Source organism: Pungitius pungitius, chromosome 18 (genome assembly GCF_949316345.1).
Source record: "Pungitius pungitius chromosome 18, fPunPun2.1, whole genome shotgun sequence".
In the NCBI taxonomy this organism is placed as follows: Eukaryota; Metazoa; Chordata; class Actinopteri; order Perciformes; family Gasterosteidae; genus Pungitius; species Pungitius pungitius.
In genome coordinates this window covers 13,175,179-13,181,810 of record NC_084917.1, presented here as the reverse complement: position 1 = coordinate 13,181,810, position 6,632 = coordinate 13,175,179, and the positions used below count along the sequence as shown (strand labels likewise).

At 38.4% G+C, this 6,632-nt stretch overlaps 1 long non-coding RNA gene across 1 annotated transcript; it reads left to right on the top strand.

Annotated features, from left to right (window-relative positions):
- Nucleotides 1–4,514: 4,514 nt before the first annotated feature.
- Nucleotides 4,515–5,438, top strand: LOC119227078 (uncharacterized). The gene is made up of 3 exons (XR_005121306.2): nt 4,515–4,618; nt 4,956–4,991; nt 5,316–5,438. It is a non-coding gene; the product is annotated as an uncharacterized LOC119227078 (long non-coding RNA).
- Nucleotides 5,439–6,632: the final 1,194 nt, after the last annotated feature.

Here is a 6,632-nt window from a genome sequence, read left to right as displayed (position 1 = left end):
TCTTGCATAACTCGGATCAAGCTGCAATCCAACATGATGGAAACTCTTCAAAGGTTCTAGCTACTGTAGCTTGAAAATATTTTGTAACTGCATTTATGGTTACCGTTAAATTTGCTCCTAGGATTGCAATGTTATTTTTAGCTAAAAGTACACGATTAGCCGATTTTAAATTTAAAATGAGCATAAAATGTTCTTTCAGCCAGAAGTATCAGGTTCCAGAGGTGAAGCCCGCCTATCTTCCTAAATGAAATTAGTAGAAGATTACAGATTGTATTTCTAATTATAAGGCTTTTACTGTCAAGCGCAGCGAGTTGCTAGGTAACTAGAGCAGCAGAGAAAATTCTGGTGACGCAAAGAGGAAATCCCCCCCATACTCCAGACTGTCTCATTTTGGAGATGTCAAATGATCCAGCCCACGTCGACCGGGAGAATGGGTCCTTTGGAAGATGCATCCGCTAAAAGTTCAGTCAACCGAAGCAGTTTAAATATGTTATGTTTCCTGCTTCATTTTCTAACTTTTTTAATCCAATTGAATTTCTTCAGTGCAGGATAAAGGATAAGAGTAAAATAAAATCAAGGAATGTATTTTTACTTTTAATATATTACAGGGATTAAGCATTATTTTTTTATGCTGAGCCGTAAACTCATAAGGTATGTCCTGCATTTTTAAAAGAGAAAAAAGAAACAAGAAACAAAAGTAGAGAAACAGTAGTTCCAATAGAAACATAAGAAGAACTAATAGGTAAGTAATTGAGGCCATAGTCCCAAGGGGTTCACTTAGGATTCAGCATGTTAGCTCTATTTCCCACAAAATGAAAATGTTCTAACATAATTGTGAAACATCTTTTATTCATCTTTCCAAAACAGACATATCTCTCTCAATGATGCATTTGCATAGCATGCAAAGTTTTCATTTGAACCAGGAAAGGTGAATACAAACAAAAGTAGTGTAACTTGAACGATTATAGAATGCCTATATTGTACTGTGGCTTCTTAACGTAAAAACTCTGTTGAAATGATTATAACCTGAGGTTAATTAACACGAACTGTATCACCGAAAGAATTATATCACAAATCATACTGGTGGAGTTCAACTATATGCAACTTTTAGCCATTGCCTTTGAGCTCTTTGTGATTTATGGTGCCATCAAGATCCGGGGTCTCAGCCTATCCGGAAAAACATAAGCTTTAATATAATAACTCACAGGGAACTTAAAAGAGATCTACAATGTTAAGGCACTAATGCTGCTCCACCAGTGCTGCAGGTGCGGCAAAACCCTTAAAGGCATAAATAGCACTTTGTTAGTCCCACCACTCATAAAAATAAAGCTATAAAATAGATTTTGGGTCAGCAAAAGACACAGAGCCAAAGAGACTTTTTAATTCTCCAAGGTGCCAGACTTAGAATTCCAACACTAATTGAAGTCCCACTTGCCCACTTTCTGTTTAGCTGGTGCACTTTATCTTTATTTTAATTTTTAATTTTATCTTTCTCAACTTATACCATAGCATTTATTTTATTATATTTTTATTTGTATCTTATTGCTGCACTACGTTGTCTGTTGTCCATTATTGTACTGTCTTCCGTCATGCACCAACCACCAAGTCAAATTCCATGTATGTCTAACATACTGTATAATGGCAATAAACGTTTTGGTGGCGTCGTGACTATCTGTCATTTCTAAGTCACCTAGTGGACGTAAAGTAAACTGATTAAACAAAAGAACAATCACTATGGTGATTTCTGAAATATGTAATACTGATTTGAATGATTTCTAACACGTTGAAGGAACATTTAAAGAATCATTGAGTTTAACTTGTTGTGTTGATATCACTTCACACTTCTTGCTATTACATGCAAGACAAAAACATCCGGTAGTGGTGGAGTGACAAATTGTAGTATACACTACTTCAACTCCACTCTAACTGGATTCAACAGTGACTTCATATATCATATCGAGGAGTTTTGGTTTTCAGCATCAGCAGTAACTTCTTTGATTTACCCAGACAATGTTCTTTGCATAGCGGAAAGGAAACCATGTGATTATCAAAGACATGGCGGGAACCTCATTTGGAGGGAGACAAGTTGGAAAAGGAGGTTTGTGTAGTCTGATAAATACAATCCATGCCATTGGATAAAACTGAGCTGTAGATTGAAGTAAAATGTTTCTGTCAAAGGTGAAATAGAAGGGATTTCTAAAATTGGAAATAAAAGATGAGGGTCATGGATCGGGCCATGTCGGACTTGGTCAGCATGGAGACAAAGTGTTGTCTTGCAGGAAGGTGCAGCCAAGCTATGAAGTTTTAGTGTGTAACACCGAAGGGCGTCCTAGTGGAGCAGAGCTCTGTTCAGAACCCCTTGATATCCCAAAGTTTCGGCATGGTTGATATGGGACCACACTATCTGCTGTGACAATTTCTTATTCAAATCTTATGCAGGTGTCCTCTTCCACCCCTCTTCTGTTCCAATTTCTACCTCCTACCTCCTGTTCCAGTCCCTCCCTCTGCCTCGGCTACATGGGAGTTGGGAGAATGGAAGAGGACATAAATTCAGCATGCTGGCCTCAGGCAAGGTCTTCATCAGAAGCTCATTTCCTATCATTTTACCTAAAGTCAGCAGTCTGCCTCTGTAATTATGCCAGATTTTAGAGAATGTATCTCATAGAAACCCCCCTCCTGCCCCGCTCTCCAATGTTGAGTTATTTTGAACAATAAGTAGATTCGGGAGAGAGGAATCACTCGGTTGATCTATGACAGAAGACCGGGCACCGCTGAGAAGGAGAGCGAAAAGAAAAATGGTCTCCACTGCATTAAACATGAAATAGTGTTATGTTAAAAAGTCATGAATTATTAAAACAGCATATACATCTTTTGTGTGAAATTCGTTTTGAATACTGCATGTCTAACAAAACCCAAGCATTTTTCTCTTCCATGTAACACTTTAGTTTTGTTCTTAAAAGACATTTGATTTTTTTTTATTGACAAATTGGGATTAAAATGAAATGCATGAGATCCCCCAATCCTCCGCCCATGGGTTGATGACTCTGCCCTCGCACTTTGTCCTTCATTCATTAGTAATTAAATGGCTACTGAAATATTAATTTAGTATTTTTAACAAGCAGCCATTACAGCTTCGGGTTACCGAGTTCCGTTAAGGAGATCAAATCAATTAAACAAATACATATGCGACCAAGGCGGTGGTAAATACAATGCGTCTCACTGAATTTGCCCTTGCTATAAAGCTTGTGTGTGTGTGTATTTTGAGGTGTGTCTTTCCAGTGATTAATGTCCTGCGTCCCCACTCTGTGAGAGGGAGATAATACTGAAGGCTTTGGCCTTTGTGTTCTCAGTTCGTGTTAGTGATTTTTAAAGTGCCCCAAGAACCACGTCATTCGGAGACCAGTTCATGGATTGGCAATCATTTATCCAGCCATTTTTATTTGTTGAATCATCATTAAATGATGGACTAGTCTTTTTTCTCTGGTGTTGCATTAGTGGTCATATTGCTAACTGAATTTTCCTCTTAAGAAAGATGGCGGTCAACTTGTATCTTGGCCCTAACTCTTGCGCAGATATATTGATATATTATGCAGGAGCTGATAAATTGTACCTTTCCATATTCATCTATTTAATGCGGTCAAGTGGCTTTCCCCAATGTGTGAACCAAATTTTCAATTGAATTCCTCGGTCTAGACAAATTTATGGCAATATTTACAACTTATAATCATGCAAGGACAACTTTGCAGTTTTTTTTTTTATTTTGACGAATGAAAGACTAAGTTTTGTTTCTCCTCTCAGATATCCCATAGTGCTAAAATACGAGAGTAAAAAAAAGAAGAAAACAAATCTCCACAGACAAGCCCAGCTTGAGAAGTAGGCGTGTGTTATTCTTTTTTATTCTGGTTGTAAATGTTCTTATCACTTCCACCTACTGAAAGCAAGCGGAAATGCTGCCCTGACAAATGTGCAATAGAGGAAGAAAAAAATGTAGGCATTGTACACTACACAGCAACACGATGCACATCAACAAAACTGAACACCTCCTCAGCCTCCCTGCAGGAGTAGGAGAGGAGAAAATCTAACTGTTTTCACCAGCACTCACTCTAGTCAACCTGAGCTGCAAGCTCTAGGGTATATTGTTCCTATGAATATTTTCCATTAACTAAGGCTAAAGAAATTGTTATTTTATAAATCAACCAAACTCACTTTAAGAAATGAATTAATCTAAAGTCCTTTGCAAGTCACTGCATGTATTAATTGTTTTTCATTTTGAGATGCAGTCCACAACTTGTATTTGTGACAAAACAGAGATTTCCTCTTTTTCTTGTAAAAAGCCAGCAACGCGGGTCACTTTCATCCAAAAAAATGATCCACTATCAAACAACAATGTATTTTTATAGAAGGAAGAAAGGTCAGTGAAAGAGACAAACAATCAAATGAAGGAAAGAAAAAATGAAGGTGTTCATAATGAAGAGGCCTAAGTTATAACATGGGAAAGATGTAAGATAGAAAGTTAAGTTGTAAGAACTGCAATTATTTCCCAATTTAGGCCGAGAAGAAGAAGAGGACTGAATGTTGAAGGGAAAATGAAGTTCTCCCCCAGGCTTCGGTCTCAGTGGTGAGCCAACACAGAAAAGTACTTTCTCATTTTCATTTCTGAATATGCTGTTCAGGATAATGCAGCATAGTGTGTTCTTGCAAAGCAGAAATTTCTCTGCACTCTGCACAGTTTGACCATTACTGAAGGAGAGCTTTTCAGTTGTGAGAAATCAAGATTATGAGCAGTATTTGAAACACGCTTGGAGTTCAGCATAACTAATGCATAAAACAATCTTTAACGCAGTATATTTAACGACTACTGAGATTTAGGTTTTTGCAAACTAACTAGGTGATATGATGTCAGTCCATTATTTCATCCCAGAAATCAGTCCTTACTTTTGTCTTTTCTGCTGCAGGAAGAAATCCTTGAGGACTCTTGGAGACTCGTGGATGTTTCGACATGGTGATGTGCAGAAGATCTTGTTAAATAATGGCCTGAAGTGCCCTCCAATCTGCATTAACACACAATATTCTTATACTGTGTGGGCACAGCGACTAGTGTGAAGATGGATTAACGCTTAGCTTTTAAAAAAATAAAATGTTATATCCAGTTATGCTGGTGTCACAGGTTAGTCTTGCCACGCTTTTATGCCCCGCTGAGCAGCTGCAGCTCGTTGTGGAACACGCTGCTTTTTTACAACCCTGATTGACCTTTAGTTAGATCTAAACACGCTCCTCAGTTTTCCGTGTGTGCTCCAATAGAACAGAGTTAATAGGTGTCTTTTTTTCATTATATAAGACATGCTTCTTTTCAAGAGAAAACTCAAAGGAGTAAAAGAAACCACATTGGAAGTATATTTGTCATGAATTGATGAATATATTTGATATTGAAAGCCCAGAGCACTGATTTAATAAAAACACACTGGGATTTTTTCTTTTGGGTAACACCAGTTAAGTCAGCCAACCTGCATGAAACACACTTATTTAACTCTAAACTTGACATTCAGGGTCTGGCTTTGTTGTCAGTAGCGAATGATTATAATAAATGAAAAATACTAAGAAGGCGTTCTGCAGCGCATTCCAGTTCAATCAGGAGAGATTATCAATGAATAAATGATATGAGTCTTTTTTGCGCTTAGACTCCAGAGGGAGATTTGTTATCGAGGCCCATCTGCCTTGAGGCAGCAGCAAGATGAATCCCCCCCCACAGAGGTGTTGGCTGATAGAATGATGAGTTGATGAATCTGGGAGGTGATGCAAGCAGTGGCATGGCAACGTACCGAATGTAGAAAGAACATCATATTTAAAAGAGACAGCAACAAGAAAACAGTCCTTGATGTACATTCATTGTTTTGTTGTGCTTATTGGAAAGAAAAGACGTTTGGATCTAAACTGCTGATTGGCAGCCACCAACAATGACCTGAAGGAAATAAAGAGTATGTGTGAGGAGTTATGGGCAGATGTTAGAGAAATAGGAAACATATTTAGGCATGAAGATTGTGGTCTCTTACTGTCTCAATTTACTCTGGAGCTTATCTGTCTATCCTACAAACGAGTGAACTGACACTCTCCTATACATAAGGACACATTTCCCTCCCACCACACCCCAGCAAATTTGTCATAAATGCTCCTGTGATGTAAAATGTGCTTAATGAGATTCATGGTGTCTTTTAAAAGAAACTTCCGTCTTCCCATCAAGTTGCTATAGGTTTATGCAGGACCTTATTTTAAGGAAGACAGCGTGGTTGTGACTGATTAGTTTGTCACAAAGAGACGGATTGTCCCAGGAGGACAGGACAGGAGGTGGCTGGTCAAACAAACACAGGACATGTGACAAGCCCACTTTTTATACTGCATAGTGAACGTTTAATAAAGACTCAGTTTGGATCGAATGAGTCGGTACCAGACAAATAATTTGTAGAGCGTTGAAGCTAGTTATGTGAATATGCCAACTGGAATCTTCTCCATGATATTGCAAAACCAAAAGAAAAAACATCTAAGACACAGGTGTCAAACTCGCGGGCCGAATCCAGCCTGCCGTGGGGGTCCAGTGCGGACCGCCGGGTGACGTTGCTAAGTGTGAGAATTACAGA